This window comes from Oryctolagus cuniculus, chromosome 2 (assembly GCF_051225735.1).
Source record: "Oryctolagus cuniculus isolate XC-2025 breed Fujian yellow rabbit chromosome 2, ASM5122573v1, whole genome shotgun sequence".
Classification (NCBI taxonomy): domain Eukaryota; kingdom Metazoa; phylum Chordata; class Mammalia; order Lagomorpha; family Leporidae; genus Oryctolagus; species Oryctolagus cuniculus.
The window spans coordinates 140,344,722-140,362,738 of NC_142868.1; the positions used below are offsets into that span (position 1 = coordinate 140,344,722).

The following is an 18,017-nucleotide window of genomic DNA, read 5'->3' on the forward strand; positions in this document are numbered from 1 at the left end:
TTCAGTAGTACTTTATTGACCACCTTATTTAAAACAGTAACCCCATCACTTTCTATCCTCCACTTCTTCTGCTCTACTCTCTCCAAAGAATTTATCGCCATGTATATACATTTACTTATTTACTTATTTCTATCTCTCCTCACTAGAATGTAAGCCCTACAAGGGCCAGAATTTTATTTTTTCCCACTGTTGTGACCATAAAATCCAGGAAAATGCTTGATGTATGCATAATAGATACAATATACACTTAAAATATTTACATAATATATACAATATTTACAAATTGACATAATATGTGCTTAAAAATATTTCTAAATAAATGAGAGAATGAACCAACAAAGAAAATAAAAGTCAACGAAGTAGGAGAGAACCCTAGAGGTATCTCAGAAGCTAAAAGAAAAATGTGTTTGAAAATGGAGAATGATCAATTATGTCAATTGTTACTAAGAGTTCAATTAAATGATAAGGCAAATTGAGCATCATGTTTGGTATCATGAGAGTCCTTGCTGAATTTGAAAAGAATAGATCCAGTGTAGTGGTGAAAGCAGGGGTCAGGATGATCAGGGTTGAAGAAAGAACAGGTAAGGAGGTGGAACCATTTAATAGATAATGGATTTGAGGGATTTTATTGTGAAGAAAAGTAGAGATATAAGGCATTAGCTGAAAGGGACTGTAAGATGTTTGGCTCATTTTTGCTTTGGATTTTTAAAATGGTATACTAGTTATCTTCTGCTCTAATAATGCTGCTTAACAGGCATCCACAAAATCTCAATGGCATTTGAAAACACACATTTATTGTTTCTTTGTCTGGAGCAGTGAGGTTGGTGGCTCTACTCCATGTCTAGATCTAGGCTCCCTCAGCTGGAGTGACCAGGATAAGTCAAATATATTCCACCTTTCATCCTCCAGCAGACTAGTCTAGTCATGTTCTCATCTACAGACTAGGATACAACACATAAATGGAAATAAGCAAGTCCTCTTGAGCCTGAGATTCAGCATATTGTCACTTTCTCCTCATTCTATTGACCAAAGCAACTGAGGAAGCCAACCTAGATTCAAAAGGAGGTGTTCTAGGTACTATTATTATGCAACAAACTACCCCAAAATTTAGCAACATGAAATACTCATTTCATTATGCTTATAATATCTTTGGGGTCAGGAATTCAGACAGGATATAGTGGGATTGGCTTGCTCCTCCTTCTAGATGTCTGAAGCCTCAGTTGGAAACATGTGAAGACTAGCAGCTGGGATCGTCTGGAGACATTCTTACTCATGTATGATAGTCATGGTCAGTCATACTTTCCTGAGTGTTGCTTGTCCCTGTTTACACACCTGAAAGCAGGCGACAAAAACTAGCAAGCTTTTTACCCTATAAGAAAAGAAAATATATATTTCACATTAGACTGGAGCCTCCAGGATAAAGAAATCAAACGGACTCTGTCTAGTTAATTTTGAAAAAAAACACTGAAAATGCCTTTGTATATAAAAGTCCTATTACAAAGAATGTATGTGGAAATCCCTATAAGCACAGTGCTATTAGGGGTGGTACCAAATGTTTGAACCGTGATAATCAATGGTTTCTTTTGGGACATTTCTTGGGTAGCTTGGTGTCTAAAACCTTCATGTAGCACTACTTCATAGATGATATTTAACTTTAATTTTAAAAGCCTGTGTTGGGTCTTTGTGGTCATTTGATCATTCAGTTTAACTTCAGCCAGGATATTTGAATGTTATTTTACAATTTCATTTACTTATTTACAACTTATGTCATTATTTTAATAAATCACATTTTGGGTATGGAAAACTTAAGCAGCTGGAGAACAAATGAAACTTTTAAAAAGAGATTTTTCCTTTTCTTATGGATTTTCTGGCTAGACCATAGGAAATAAGGCCACTAAACACAAATTAATATCTGTTGTAAATTTATATTATATATTTATAATCTCTACAACCATATATAATAAATATATACAATAAATTTTATACAATTTAAATTGTTATGCATTTTTTAAAAGTGGGATTTCTAAAAAATACTTATTTTATTTATTTGAAATACTGAGTTACACAGAGACAGAGGGAGAGAGAGAAAAAGAGAGAGGAAGATCTTCAAACCACTGGTTCACTCCCCCAAATAGTTGCAAAGACTAGGGCTGGGCCAGATCAAAGCCAGGAGCTAGGAGCTTCATCCAGATCGTCTATGTGGGTACAGGGACCCAAGGAGCTGGGGCCTCTTCCACTGCTTTTTCCCAGCACATTAGCAGGGAGCTGCATTGGAAGAGAAGCATTTGTAATTTGACCAGCACCCATATGGGATATTGGCATTACAGGCAGCAGCTTAACCTGCTATGCCACAATACCAGCCTCTCAGTTTAGTTTTTAAAGATAAACCTTCAACTATTTTGTGTTACTTATTAGGTGCAAATGAAAAAAGAAATGCTAAATTCTTGAGAAAATACACTTGAAGAAGATGAATTTTCTTCATGAGTAGGGAAGATGGGGTATTTATATAAATCCCATTAAACATAATAAATATCAATAAAGTATTTTGTGATTTTTGAAAAGTTTTTTTAACAATTTTATGCATAGGTATGCATTATATGTAAGGCAGAATAATTGTTTTATGTAATTTTTAAAAAAGATTTATTTATCTTGAAAGAGAAATAGGCATTCTTCTCAGATCTAGAAAAATGATGCTAAAATTCATACGAAAACACAAGAGAAGCCAAATAGTTAAAGCAATCTTACACTGCAAAAACAAAGCTGGAGGCATCACAATACCAGATTTAAAGACATACTACAAGGCAGTTATAATCAAAACAGACATGTAGACCAATGGAAAAGAATAGAAATTCCAGAAATCAATCCATGCATCTATAACCAACTTATTTTTGACAAAGGAGCTAAAATCAATTCCTGGAGCAAGGACAGTCTCTTTAACAAACAGTGCTGGGAAAACTGGATCTCCTCATGCTGAAATATAAAATAAGACCCTTGCTTTATACCTTACACAAAATTCCACTCAAAATGGATCAAAGACCCAAATCTACAACCGGATACCATCAAATTACTAGAGAACATTGGGGAAATTCTACAAGACATGGGCATAAGACTTTTTGAAAAAGACTCCAGAAGCACAGGCAATCAAAGCCAAAATTGACAAATGGGATTACATCAAATTGAGAAGCCTCTGCACTGCAAAAGAAACACTCAACAAAATGAAGAGGTAACCAACAGAATGGGAGAAAATATTTGCAAACTACACAACTGATAAAAGGTTCATATCCAGAATTTATAATAAGCTTAAGAAATTCAACAACAAAATAAACAATCCTGTTAAGAAATGAGCAGAGGATGGGGCCAGTGCTGTGGCTCACTTGGTTAATCCTCCGCCTGTGGTGCCAGCATCCCATATGGGTGCTGGGTTCTAGTCCTGGTTACTCCTCTTCCAGTCCAGCTCTCTGCTGGGGCCTGGAAAGGCAGTGGACGATGGCCCAAGTGCTTGGGCCCTACACCCACTTGGGAGACCAGGAGGAAGCACCTGATTCCTGGCTTTGGATCGGCGCAGCGCGGCAGCTGTGGTGGCCATTTTGGGGGGTGAACCAATGGAAAGAGGACATTTCTCTCTGTCTCTCTCTCTCTCTCACTGTCTAACTCTGCCTGTCAAGAAAAAAAAAAAAGAAAGAAAAGAAATGGGCAGAGGAGTGAACAGGCATTTTTCAAGAGAGGAACTTCAAATGGCCATAGACACTTGAAAAATGCTCAGGGTCACTAACCATCAGGAAAATGCAGTCAAAACCATAATGAAGTTTCACCTCACCCCAGATAGAATGGCTCTCAAACAGAAATCAATAAACAACAAATGCTTACAAGGATGTGGGAAAAAAGGTACCCTAATCCACTGTTGGTGGGAGTGTAAACCAGTACAGCCACTGTGGAAGACAATATGGAAAAACCTTGGAAACCTGAATATAGACTTACCATATGACCCAGCCATCCCACTCCTTGGAATTTATCCAAACCAAAAGAAATCAGCATATGAGTGATATGTACCCCCATATTCTTTGCAGCTCAATTCACAATAGCTAAGATATGGAGTCAACCCAGTTTCATCAACTGAAGACTACATAAAGAAATTATAACTTACATATATTATGGCATACTATTCAGCTATAAAAAAACATAAAATCCTGTCTTTTGTAACAAAATGGATGGAACTGGAAATCATTTTACTTAGTGAAATAAACCAGTCCCAAAAAGATATCAAATGCTTTCCCTGATCAGGGTTAACTAATAGAGTACCTAAAATGTAATATACTGGAATTAAATGGACATTTTGAGAATCAATGATCGTTTACAGCCCTTGACTCTTCTGTTGAGGAACAGTGTTTTTTTTTCTCCATACTACTTGTTGAGCTCTTATTTAGTGTAGTGTTCATCTTATGATCATTAAGTAAACTGAAAGTAGATTTCTGTAACAAGAGTGGGAACGGGAGAGGGAGGAGGAAGAAGAGTTGGAGCGTGGATGGGAGGAAGGCAAGTATCATTATATTGCTAAAGATGTATATATGAACTACATGAAACTTGTATAACTTAAATTTTTAAAAAACAGAGAGAAACACAGAGAGAGGAAGAAACAGAGAGAGAGGGATCTTCCATCTGCTGGTTCACTCTTAAAGTGGCTTCAGTGGCCAGCACTGGACCAGGTCAAAGATAGGAGCCAGGGTTTCACATGGGTCTCCCAGGTGGGGGACAGAAGCCCAAGCACGTGGACTACTTGCTGGCACTTTTCCCACGCCATTAGCAGGAGCCAGATTAGAAGTGGAGCACCTGGGACATTGAACAGTGTCCATGCAGCCAACAACTTTACCCACCATGCCACAATGCTGGTCCCTATTTTATATAAATTTTATAGATGTGGAGACTGAGGATCAGAACATTTAAATGATTTAATTTCACAAAGTAAGAAGATGGCAGAGACGGAATTTAATCCAGTTTTTATTGTACCCAATTAAACAGATTATATGTTTCTCAAAATATGCCAAAAATTATACATGTTTATATATAGGAATGCGACCATACAGGTCAATCTTATGTAATCTATAATCACATATCTAATTATCTGTATGTTTACAAAAATGAATAGTAATTATATAGATTTTAAGCAAAGTGCTCACTTTTTTAAAAAGATTTATTTATTTATTTTAAAGAGTTACACAGAGAGAGAAGGTGAGGCAGAGGCAGAAAGAGAGTCTTCCAGCTGCTGGTTCACTCCTCAATTGGCTGCAATGGCTGGAGCTGTGTGGATCTGAAGCCAGGAGCCAGGGGCTTCTTCCGGGTCTTCCACATGGGTGCAGAAGCCCAAGGGCTTGGGCTATCTTCTACTGCTTTCCCAGGCCATAGCAGAGAGCTGTGGATTGGAAGTGGAGCAGACAAGTCTCAAACTGGCACCCAAATGAGATGTTGGTACTGATGGTGGCCGCTTAATCTGCTGCTCCACAGTGCCAACCCCACACATATTTTAAGATATAAACATATGCCTATTTTCCAGCTACCCATAAAATTTCCATTTGTATTTGAAAATATATTTGCATTTGGTACATATTTTTATTTAAAATTTTTTTTATTTCACAGGTAGAATCATAGACAGTGAGAGAGAAAGAGACAGAGAGAAAGGTCTTCCTTCCATTGGTTCACTCCCCAAATGGCCACTACAGCCAGCACTGCGCCGATCCAAAGCCAGGAGCCAGGTGCTTCTTCCTGGTCTCCCATGTGGGTGCAGAGGTCCAACCACCTGGGCCATTCTCCACTGCCCTCCTGGGTCACAGCAGAGAGCTGGACTGGAAGAGGAGCAACTGGGACTAGAACTCGGCACCCATATGGGATGCCGGCGCCGCAGGCAGAGGATTAAACAAGTGAGCCATGGCACTGGCCCTAAAATTTTTTAAGAATATAGATAATAAACATGCCTTTATATTTTTTGAAGTTGAACAAACATAGAACCTTAGTATTCAAATCTGGCATTTTACCCACTCTGTTTTTGAAGATAATGGAATTCAGCAGTTAAAGTTCCATGAAAATTTATAGGAGGAACCAAGACAGAGAAAATGGTGTTTATTTATAATATACCCTTGACTTCAAAATTTTGTTTTACACAGTGCTATGTATAAGACTCAGCCATAGAATCAGGAGCAAAGAAATTAAGAATAAAGTCAGCTAAAGTTAGAATGTGCTTGAGTGGAAAGGAGATGATAAATATATGTAAAAGCAGGGAGGGTCTCTAGGATTAATTTATTTCTAATCATCATCACATGATAACTATGTACAGGCAATGGCAAAGCAATACAAAGCAAACTATAGAAACTCAGGCCTATACTCATAAAAGACAAAAATACTTTTTTATTTCCAAAAAGTAACTTTAATGTCTATAATGTAAAATTTAAAAAATTGTTTCATAGTAATTTGTTAGTGTCTTAAAGCCAAGTGCTTTTGAACTCTATAATTTTAAGATACCATTCTTTGAATTGTTGTAAGATGAAGGAACCACTTAGAAAGTTTTGGGAAGAAACTACTACATTATAGATGTGTAATGATTCTAGGACATACTCTGATTACAGAAATGAAAAAATGGGTGTGTGTGTATTGCAGGAGTAGTGAGTTTCAAAATCAAGGGGAAAAAGTAAATATTTTACCTGAACCACTTAGATTAAGAGAAAGATGTATTTGGTGCATAGCACTCACATGATAATAAGATTTAACAGAGAGTGGAACTCTCAGTGAGTTACAATTAAACAAGCAGTTAATAATCTCATGTACAAGTGGTTAACAAGCAAACAATCACAGATTGCCTCCATCACCACTCAGTGCACAGAGCATGAGTCAGAAGACATTATTTCAGCACCACTGAAGGGGAAAGCCATATTGTGCTTAATTCTGGTTGACTTATTGCAAATAAGGATAGTAGAGAAAATGAGAAGTTTAAGGCAGAAGGTAGATAAAGTTATTCAGTGACTCTAGGAAATTAATTACGGAGGAAAAACTTAGAAACTAGGTGTGCTTGTGATGACCTCATTGAGGTAAACAAAGATGACAGCCATTGCAAAGGTGGACACCCTGAAGGGATCTGTATTTATAACAACTAAAAATGGAAGCATAAAAGTCCTCAAGAGGAGCACACATGAGCAAAATTTAATTGATATTTCTCATGTATCCCCTGATGTTAGTTAATATTGGAAAGAACAGTCTGAGAAGCAATTAAAGTGAATGCTAACAGTCCAAATGTAGACTTGATTAAAAAAATCAGTGAGATAAAATAAACTCATGATGAAGGCTCATTTCTTAACATGTTTTTTCATTTGGATTTGTGTTCACCCTGAATGGACACTTTTTACTACAAGATAAAAGAAACATGTTCATATTATCTGGTACTGGTATGTGATTTCAGGCTCCAAATTGACTTTATTACCAACTAAGTTTTAATACAGGTAAGTTTTTGTCTTTGTGTAGACTTAGGCTTAAAATATTACATGGACTGCAATACCTAAGTAGTCAGTAACAACTGCAGTTCAGACCCCACATTTCAGCTTTACACTTTACAACTTTACACCACACTTTACAACTTTCAAACTCACGAGCCCCAGAACAACCTTTGACATGAGACCTCTGAAACATTCCTCAGGTGTCTGTCTGCATCCTCTCTCTTTAAAACTATTTACATCGGGGCCAGCACCATGGCTCACTTGGTTAATCCTCCGCCTGCGGCGCCAGCATCCCATATGGGCACCGGGTTCTAGTCCCAGTTGCTCCTCTTCCAGTCCAGCTCTCTGCTGTGGCCTGGGAGTGCAGTGGAGGATGTCCCAGGTGGTTGGGACTCTGCACCCACATGCGAGACCAGGAAGAAGCACCTGGCTCCTGGCTTTGGATCGGCGCAGTGCTGGCTGTAGTGGCCATTTGGGGAGTGAACCAATGGAAGGAAGACCTTTTTCTCTGTCTCTCTCTCTCTCACTGTCTGTAACTCCACCTGTCAAATAAAAAAAAAACACCATTTACATCTGGATCTAATTGATTTCACCTTTGGGTGAAACAGAACAGAAGTGGAGGGAGAAGAGAAGTAGAGAAGTGCTCAGGCTTTAAACTCAGAATAAATATGAACAGTAGCTACAGAAAACATTAATTTATGTAAGATGTTGATCATGAGAGCTCTTCAGAATATTTCTATGCTTGTCAGCACAAATGGCTGGCTCAAATCCTAACACTTGAGAGGCAAATTTGGATGATATTTCAGAGAATCATATAGCTGAGAATTTAACTGGAAAATAACCAAATGGAGCCCAAATGCTCTTAAATTTCACCATTCCATGATTCCAAGTAAGGTCAGCAATTCCACTACAGGCTCTAACTAACTAATTGGGCAAGTACACAAAGATTGTTTGTACACATATGCATTTATAATAATGAAATGTTGCAGAAAGATTGGAAATGGTCTCAATGTTCAGCAGTTAAGTTGTGTTAAATAAAGTATAGTAGTACCATAAAATGGAATTCTGTAAAGACTTCAAAAGGATATCATGATTATTATGTAGAATTTTTTCTTTAATGCCAGGAAGGGTCAACACTAGGAAACTGAAAAGGGGTCTTCAAAAAGTTCATCGAAAACACATACTCTGATGAAACTATGAATAGATTTCAACGTCTTGGGTACCAAAATAAACACCTTTAATTCTACTTTATCATGAACTTTTTGAAGTTCTCTTGTATAATTTCCTGTGTTCTCTTTGCAATAATATGCAAATATAAAAATATTTTTGATAGACTAAGTAATGCCCCCTAAAATAAATACAGGCAAAATGACCACGGAGGCAAAGCTTAGAATGATCTATGCAAAAACCAAGTAACCAGAGGACAGAAGAGGCAAGGAATGGATTCTCTTCTAGACATGGCAGAGGAGTACAATCCAACAGGCCCTTGATTTCAGCGCAATGAAACTGCTTTGGGATGTCTGGCCTCCAGAACTGTGGGAGAATAAATTTTTGTTGTTTTGTGTCACCAAGTTTCTGGTAATTTATTGCAGCAGGCACAGGAAACTAATACAGATTTTGGTAATAAAGATGGGGTATTGCTAAAACAAATACATAAACACGTGGAAGTGGTTTTAGAATTGAATAATGGGTACAGGTTGAAAGAATTTTAAGATGCATGATAGAAAAAGCCTAGATTGTCTTAAACAGACCATTGGTAGAAAAATGCATGTTGAAGGCACTGCTGGTGAAGGCTAAAAATGAATTGAGAATCATAATAGAGAATCATAATAGAGAAAGCATTTATTATTTTGGAATATACATAGTCATAAATAGGATGCTGATGGAAATATGAATGTTAAAGCTGCTACTGGTGTGGGCTTAAAAGGATATGAGAAACATGATTTTGAAAACTTGGGGAAAGGGAGTTCTTGTTAATAGAGGCAGAAAGTCTAGCTGAACTATGTTCTACAGTTGTATGGAAAGAACTTGTAAGTAATGATCCTGAATAATTAGCTGAGAATATTTCCAGGCAAATATTGTTGCAGGCTGGCTTCTTTTTTGCTCCTTATAGTAAAATATGCAATGAAAGTGGTACATTGTGGGAAGAATTGTTAAATATAAGGAAATAAAGACTTGATGGTTTCAAAAATTCTTAGCTTATCAGACTGTAAAAGTCACCAAAATTAGGATATTTCCTGTATGTTCTGGAGAAAACCCTTTGCTGAAGAGATTAGGTATATTACTCGTGGAAGCCTTCAGTCATCTTGGCATAAGCAAAAAAACAGAGGTGAGTGATGCAAAAAAAATTGGGGACGGGGCGGAGCCAAGAAGGCAGAATAGTGAGGGTGCGCACCGATAGTTCGGGAAAATTTAGTTTAATAAAAGTGGAGTTACAGTAGCCTCAGAAAAAGGATCAGAAAAAAATTGCAGAGGAAACTCTTCCGGATCTAGTGGCTGTGACTCGGAGGACCTATGGGGAGAGCAAGGTCACCCACTGCGCGGAAGCCGAGCCGCGGGAGCCGCAGGGTCTGCATGCCAGTGCGGGAAGGGTAGTGGATGTGACACAGACGACCAGTGGAGAGAGCAGGGACACCCAGGGCTCCGAGTCCAAACATCGGCGCTGGAAGGGGAAGTGAGCTCAGTAACCCGAGACATTGGCGGGGAAACGGCGGTCAGAATCTAGAGGAAGCAGGCTTGAGGCGGGAAAGTTCACCAGACTGACTACAGGAGAGAAGGAAAAAAAAAAAGTTTCTCTCTCCGCCAACCTTGCAAAGGCAAGCAAGAGACAAAGAGGAGGCCCCACTCTGGATATACATAACAAAAGGGTAGAGCTAAGGAACTAAGGCGCTACAATTCAGTAGCCTAGGCAACCCAGTGTGAGTCCGCAGGAGAAACTGAGCCTACACAGACTCTTTGGGTAGAAGCCAGAGATCGGAAGCTAAATACCATCAATTCTGCTCAGCCGTGCGGTATAACTTACCTCCTGAATAAAAAAATAAAATAAAGAAAGAAAGAAATTAAAAGAGAGATTTACCATGCATAACCTGAGGGTGTCACCTTTGCACACCCGTAACCCGTAACCCGGAAGAACGAAGCAGAGCTCTCAGGCCACACCCATCTCAAGCCTCCAAGGCTCCTCCAACAGCAGACAGTCCACTTAACACAGACATAGTATAAAAAAAAAAAAAAAAAACACTCACAGTGAGGGAAGAAGAATTAACAATGCCAAGCAACAAACACAAAAATCGAGGGAACAAGATCAACGATGACACTACGACGCCTCCAAATAAACAAAACACCCCAAGCCGAGATTATGAAGATGATGAGATAGAAGAAATGTAAGATACGGATTTCAAAAAATTTATGATAAGAACATTTAGAAGTTTTCAAAAGCAAATCCTTGAACTACAGAAATCCTTATTGGACAGGATTGAAATCTCTCTCATGAAAATGAAATTTTAAGGAAGAATCAAAATGAAACGCAGAAACTAGTAGAACAGGAAAGTGTGATAGTGAAGAGAAATCAAAATGAAATGAAGAGCTCAATAGATCAAATGACAAACACATTAGAAAGTCTAAAAAACAGAGTCAGTGAAACAGAAGAGAGAATATCAGACTTAGAAGACAGAGCACAGGAAAACATACAGTCAAACCAAAGAAAAGAAGAGGAAATTAGAAATCTAAAAAATATTGTTGGGAATCTACAGGATACTATTAAAAAAACCAACATTCGAGTTCTAGGAGTTCCTGAAGGCATGGAGAGAGAGAAAGGATTAGAAGGCCTTTTTAGTGAGATACTAGCAGAGAACTTTCCGGGTTTGGAGAAGGACAGAGACATCCTAGTACAGGAAGCTCATAGAACCCCCAATAAACATGACCAAAAGAGATCCTCACCACGGCACGTGGTAATTAAACTTACCACAGTGAAACATAAAGAAAAGATCCTAAAATGCGCAAGAGAGAAACGTCAGATTGCTCTCAGAGGATCTCCAATCAGACACACAGCAGACTTCTCATCAGAAACACTATAGGCTAGGAGGGAATGGCGAGACATAGCACAAGTGCTAAGAGAGAAAAATTGCCAGCACAGAATATTGTATCCTGCTAAGCTCTCATTTGTGAATGAAGGTGAAATAAAGACCTTTCATAGCAAACAGAAATTGAAAGACTTTGCCGCCACTCGTCCAGCCCTGCAAAAGATACTTAAAGATGTGCTACACTCAGGAACACAGAAACACAGCCATCAATATGAAAGAAGGTAAAGGAAGAAAACCTACCAGTAAAAGAGCATAAAAGCTCAAAGCATATACTAGAAAATATCTTTGGCAAATGGCAGGGCAAAGTCACTATGTATCAATAGTCACATTAAATGTTGATGGACTTAACTCTTCAGTTAAAAGACACCAATTGGCTGATTGGCTTAAGGAACAAAACCCAACTATTTGTTGCCTACAAGAAACACATCTCTCTAACAAAGATGCATGCAGACTGAAAGTGAAAGGTTGGAAAAAGATATTCCATGCCAACAGAAATCAAAAAAAAAAAAACAGGTGTAGCCATATTAATATCAGAAAAAATAAACTTTAATATAAAAACTGTTAAGAGAGACAAAGAGGGGCACTATGTAATGATTAAGGGTTCAATTCAACAGGAAAGTGTAACTATTATAAATGTATATGCACCTAATTACAGGGCACCAGTTTATTTAAAAGATATGTTAAGGGACTTAAAGGGAGACTTAGATTCCAATACAATAGTACTGGGGGACTTCAATACTCCACTCTCAGAAATAGACAGATCATCCGGACAGAAGATCAACAAGGAAATAGCAGATTTAATCGACACTATTGCCCAAATGGATCTAACAGATATCTACAGAATTTTCAATCCTACATCTGAAGACTTTACATTCTTCTCAGCAGTGCATGGAACCTTCTCTAGGATTGATCACATACTAGGCCATAAAGCAAGTCTCAGCAAATTTAAAAGAATTAGAATCATACCAGGCAGCTTCTCAGACCACAGCAGAATGAAGCTGGAAATTAGCAACTCAGGAAACCCTAGAGTGTATGCAAACACATGGAGATTGAACAACATGTTCCTGAATGAACACTGGGTCATTCAAGAAATCAAAAGAGAAATCAAAAACTTTCTGGAAGTAAATGAGGATAACAACACAACATATCAAAACTTATGGGATACGGCAAAAGCAGTATTGAGAGGCAAGTTTATAGCAATAGGTGCCTATATCAAGAAATTGGAAAGGCACCAAATAGATGAGCTTTCAGCACATCTCAAGGACCTAGAAAAACTGCAGCAAACCAGACCCAAATCTAGTAGGAGAAGAGAAATAATTAAAATCAGAGAAGAAATCAACAGGATTGAATCCAAAAAACATTACAAAAAATCAGCCAAGCGAAGAGCTGGTTTTTTGAAAAAATAACCAAAATTGACACCCCATTGGCCCAAGTAACTAAAAAAAAAAAAAGAGAAAAGACCCAAATCAATAAAATCAGAGATGAAAAAGGAAACGTAACAACAGACACCACAGAAATAAAAAGAATCATCAGAAATTACTACAAGGACTTTGTGGGGAGCAACTCGGACTAGACTAAGTTACTCGAATTAAGACTTATTCTATGCATCTGCTCTCCAACAATATGGTGCTGGGAGAGGAGTAAACAACTTCTACGCAGCTGCCTCTCGCCAACTTGAGTGATGACCTGCAGGAGCTGATCCTGCTCCTGATTGGAGGAGAACAGCGTACTCGGCGTGTGGGTAGCAGAGTTGGGATTGGTGGAAGAGGACTATAAGGGAGGAGAGAGACAACATGCACCAGAAACATCTAAGGGGAACATCCAGATAACATCTGAGCCGCCCCTGAGAGAGCCGGCCAGCGGTGTGCCACTCCCCCGTGGAAGTGGGGAAAGTGGCAAGGGGAACCGCCCTTCCACGGAGGTGGAAGGATCGGCAGCCAACCCGGGAAGGACCAGCAGCAAACCCGGGGAGGGCTGAGCAGACAAAAGAACAGCGTAGGGTCCTGTGTCATTCCTCCGCGAAGAGGGGGAGCGACAGGACTTGTATGCCAGCAAACAGGAAAATCTATCAGAAATGGATAGATTCCTGGACACATGCAATCTACCTAAATTTTGAAAGGTGGAGTTACACACAGTGAGAGAGCAAGAGCAAGAGCAAGAGCAAGAGAACTCCTTCAGGTTGATTACTACCCAAATGCCCATAACAGCCAGGGATGGGCCTTGCCAAAACCAATGACCAGAATTCCATGTGGGTCTCCCACATGGATCCATGTACTTCAGCCATCATTGCTACATCCCAAAGTATGCATTAGCAGAAAGCTGGATGGAAAATGTATAGGGTACTGTAGTTTCTATACCCATTATTGTCAAATGATTCACGTGCCTAGTTCTGTCCATTGAATTGTTTAAAGAGTGACACATGTCTCTTAATGTGGTAGAACATATAACCTCCCATTCAGAACCCTTGCTAACACACTTTCTCCTCTGGTACAGGGATTAGCAATGTCTAAAATTACTTGCTTTTCCTGCATGGGTTTCACAGAGGCTAGATGAGCAGAAAAGACTCTGCCAATGTGTGCTGAATATGTAGCATGAATAAGAAATATACTTACCTTTCCTCAATTGTGAGATTTTGGGGTTATTTCTCTTGCAAGACAACTGGCCTTTCCTGACAGATATATCTTCTAAGACATTGTGATAAATACATCTGGGGTATATACACAGAAGTGGAATTGCTATGTATATTTCTTTTTTTTAAAGATTTTTTTTATTTGAAATACAGAGTTACAGAGAGAGGCAGAGTGAAAGAGAGAGGTCCTCCATCCACTGGTTCACTCCCCAGATGGCTGCAACGGCCAGAGCTGCACCGATCTTAAGCCAGGAGCCAAGAGCTTCTTCCGGGTCTCCCATGTGTGTGCAGGGGCCCAAGGACTTGGGCCATCTTCTACTGCTATCCCAGGCCATAGCAGAGAGATGGATCAGAAGAGGAGCAGCCAGGACCAGAACCAGCACCCATGTGGGATGCCAGCGCTTCAGGCCAGGGCTTTAACCTGCTGCACCACAATGCCAGCCCCAACTATGTATATTTCTATTTTAGTAAGTACTCTTCAGGATGGATGCCCCAGCCTTTACTGCTTATATCTCCCATCCTTATCAACATATCAAGTTTGTAAATTGTACCAGTTTCATTAATATAAATTTATCTCATTGTTTTAAAATCAGAGGGATGGGGCCGGCACTGTGGTGTAGAGGGTAAAGCCGCCGCCTCTGGTGCCAGCATCCCATATGGGTGTTGGTTCAAGTCCCGGCTGCTTCACTTCAGATCCAGCTCTCTGCTATGGCCTGGGAAAGCAGGAGAAGATGGCTCAAGCCCTTGGGCCCCTGCACCCACATGGGAGACCCAGAGGAATCGCCTGGCTCCTGGCTTTGGATCAGCACAGCTCCATTGTTGCCAATTGGGAAGTGAACCAGCAGATGGAAGACCTCTCTCTCTCTCTCTCTCTCTCTCTCTCTCTCTCTCTGCTTCTCCTTCTCTCTCTATGTAACTCTGACTTTCAAATAAATAAATAAATAAATCTTTAAAAAAAAGCAGAGGGATAGATACAGACAGGAAGAGAGAAAGGAAGACAGGGAGTGAGAGTGCCCATCTCTTTGTTTACCTACCAAATGCCCTCAATGGCCTGGCCTGGGCCAAGGTTGGAGCTGGGAGCCAGGAACACAGTTCAGATCTCCCACATAGGAAGCAGGAACCCAATTCTTTGAGCCACCACTGCTGCCTCCCAGCATCTGTACTGTCAGGAAGCTGGAGTCAGGAGCCAGAGCCTGAAATTGAAGATGGTTACTCTGATGTGCACATGGGCATCTTAACTTCTAGGTTAAATGCTGATTCTTTCATTGTGTACTTATTTGCTTTTGTCTGCTGAAATTTAATTTAAGCAATCATTATGCTCACTGCCTTTTTGGTTTTGTTTTCTGAAATTTTTTTTCATTTATATTCCTTGTCTACTTTTCTACTGGTCACTATATTTTTCTTGTTGTTTTGTAGGATTTCCTTTTATTTTATATATAAAAATTCCATCAGATTTAAAAATTACAGCTTCCTTCTCTCATTCTGCCATTCATTTATCTACTTGTCTTTCCACAATGATCTTAACAGAAATCTTCATGTGATGTAATGAAGTGCATCGATTTTACGTCTCATATTTTGTACTTCTGAATTTTGTTCAATTTCCACTGTTAGGCCACAAAGAAGTTTGTATATATCCTATTCTTTTTTTTTTTTTTTTGACAGGCAGAGTAGACAGTGAGAGAGAGAGAGACAGAGAGAAAGGTCTTCCTTTTTCTGTTGGTTCACCCCCCAATGGCCGCTGCGGCTGGCACGCTGCAGCCAGCGCACTACGCTGATCCAAAGCCAGGAGCCAGGTGCTTCTCCTGGTCTCCCATGTGGGTGCAGGGCCCAAGCACTTGGGCCATCCTTCACTGCACTCCCGGGCCACAGCAGAGAGCTGGACAGGAAGAGGGGCGACCCGGACAGAACTGGTGCCCTGACTGGGACTAGAACCCAGTGTGCCGGCGCCGCAGGCGGAGGATTAGCCTATTGAGCCACGGCACCAGCTGTATATATCCTATTCTAAAAACAAGAATGTTAAAATGCTGAATTATTAAATGCTTGCATGATGTGATTTCTTATAGTATTGTTTTTCCTTTTGATACTTAAACTCACTATTTCCAGGTACCATGAAAGTATTTATTTCAATTAATTCTTACAGGATCGCTTTGGGGAAGATATCACTGGAAACGCAATTTTTCAGAGAACTGAGCCTCAAAAAGCTATGTAAATTTCCTGTTCACAAAGCTAATCAGCAACAAAATCTGGATTCCCAATATGTGGTCTGCCTTTAGAATCCATTGGCTAAGCCATCCCGTTAGATGCATTATTCTTACCTGTCCCTGTCTTCACAGTCACATGTGATTTAGGCCCTTCAGACACCTCATGATCTTCATGTCAGGCATATTCTGCTAAAAATGCATCTCTTTGATGTTTTCAGGTGAGGGGAGTACTTGGGAACATACTTTCCTCCCTTCTTCTTTTGAGAATTTCTTCTCATTCTTCAGTTAAGCTTACCTCAGATGACAGTTCTGCTGAGAACCATTCCTTACCAGTCCCTCCAACACCAGACCAAGTTAGTACTGTTGAATTGGTTCCATTATAGCATTTTATATTGGGTTGTGTTTGCTTCCACTTCTGCAGACTTCCCTATAGACTTTATGTTCCTTGGAATCCTGGAGAGAATATAAAAATTATCTTATTAAAGTCTGTTTCTCCAACATATACTACTAAAACATCTATAAAAACAGGTAACTCTTTGAATAAATTAAATAGATTTAGTTTCCAAACATTAGAAACACAACACTTTAAAATATACTGTCTGACGTCACTTTGGTTTATTTCCTCAAGATTCAAGGACCTGTGTGTAGGTGGTGATACCAAGATTTTAAATGCAACTACTCTGTGGCCAGCGCTGCGGCTCACTAGGCTAATCTTCCGCCTTGCGGCGCCGGCATACTGGGTTCTAGTCCCGGTCGGGGCACCGGATTCTGTCCCGGTTGCCCTCTTCCAGGCCAGCTCTCTGCTGTGGCCCGGGAGTGCAGTGGAGGATGGCCCAAGTGCTTGGGCCCTGCACCCCATGGGAGACCAGGAGAAGCACCTGGCTCCTGCCTTTGGATCAGCCCGGCGCGCTGGCCGCGGCGGCCATTGGAGGGTGAACCAACGGCAAAGGGAGACTTTTCTCTCTGTCTCTCTCTCTCACTGTCCACTCTGCCTGTCAAACAAACAAACAAACAAAATTAAATGCAACTACTCTCATCCCAGAAGCACTCTGGTGAGACAATGAATAATCGTGCTTCAGGAACTTATCATTCCATGTTGAATTGCCAGTGTCCTTATTACTAACTTCTCATCTGTCTTCAAGTTGACCCAAATGATGATCATTTTGCTGCAATTTGTATCTTCACGCAATGCATGGAAGAATAGGAGAGGTATTAACAAGTTAATTTTCTATTTACACTAGAAAATAAGGTAGTCAGGTAGACTGGAATTATAAAGTGAAAGTGCAATTTGAGGATTATGTTTAGATTTTATACATCTGTCTCCAGCTAATATAAATAAAGTATTTAATTATATATACATTTTATCTATATAACTATGAAAGATGTCAGAGATGAGTGTTTTGGGTGCAGTTTATTTTTTTGTCCCCTTACACATGGGATTGTGAACACACTGTTAGCATGAATCACAACATATTATTACATTCAATATTACTCCTACTTATTTAGATTTTCTCCTTTTCTGAGATTCCCAGACCTTCTCCTCCTTGCCATTCATTAATGGTGCATCCTTCACTTATGACCCTCCTGTCTCTGTGCTCATTGCTCATAATCATCTGCTTCTATGCCTTCAATT

At 39.6% G+C, this 18,017-nt stretch overlaps 1 protein-coding gene across 6 annotated transcripts in view; it reads right to left on the reverse strand.

The window, feature by feature from the left end:
* Positions 1-4,978: 4,978 nt before the first annotated feature.
* ETAA1 (ETAA1 activator of ATR kinase) overlaps positions 4,979-18,017 on the reverse strand; it is a 61,924-nt gene continuing 48,885 nt past the window's right edge. For 2 of the 6 annotated variants that reach the window (XR_016229318.1, XR_011386606.2), the window contains 3 exons: positions 16,499-16,837; positions 15,218-15,376; positions 4,979-5,407 (listed from right to left, as the gene is read on the reverse strand). The gene's annotated coding sequence lies outside the window, so the exon portion shown is untranslated. Of the gene's footprint in view, positions 5,408-15,217; positions 16,838-18,017 lie in introns of those variants that run through there. The other 4 variants (XM_089326359.1, XM_070069032.2, XR_011386610.2 and 1 more) reach the window with 3 other exon arrangements.